This window comes from Myotis davidii, unplaced genomic scaffold (assembly GCF_000327345.1).
Source record: "Myotis davidii unplaced genomic scaffold, ASM32734v1 scaffold796, whole genome shotgun sequence".
Lineage (NCBI taxonomy): Eukaryota > Metazoa > Chordata > Mammalia > Chiroptera > Vespertilionidae > Myotis > Myotis davidii.
Window position 1 is genome coordinate 218,466 of NW_006287809.1, and position 605 is coordinate 219,070.

Consider the following 605-nt stretch of genomic DNA (forward strand, 5'->3'; position numbering starts at 1 on the left):
AGACGCTGAGAGAACAGGGGTCCGCCCTCCACTGCCGACAGGCCCAGCCAGCCCAAGGCGTGTTGGGACACACAAGTGACAGGCGTGGCCCATGGGTGTAACTGGCCACGCGACAGCTGAGGGTCTGAGGCCCAGATCATAGCAGGGGGGGGTCTTACACGTGGGACCTCGTGTGGCTGTATGTGGGTGACAAAGCCAGTGCACACTCGGTGGTGCCTCTGGAGCCCTCACATACACACGCACACACAAACACACTCCCCTCTCAGAAGAAATACAACTCACACACCCTCCGCAGGGGTGCTTATAAATACAGCCCGGCCAGCATGGCTCAGTGGTTGAGCATCGGCCCATGAACCAGGAGGTCACGGTTCAATTCTGGTCAAGGGCACATGCCCAGGTTGTGGGCTCGATCCCTGGTGGAGGGTGTGCAGGAGGCAGCTGATCAATGATTCTCTCTCAGCAGCGATGTTTCTATCTCCCTTCCTCTCTGAAATCAATACAAATAAAAACAAACAAGAAGAAATACAAAGTACAACACATGCTCCTCTCAGAGATATAACACATTCTGGACACACACTTCCTCCTCGAAAACACAAAACTCAATA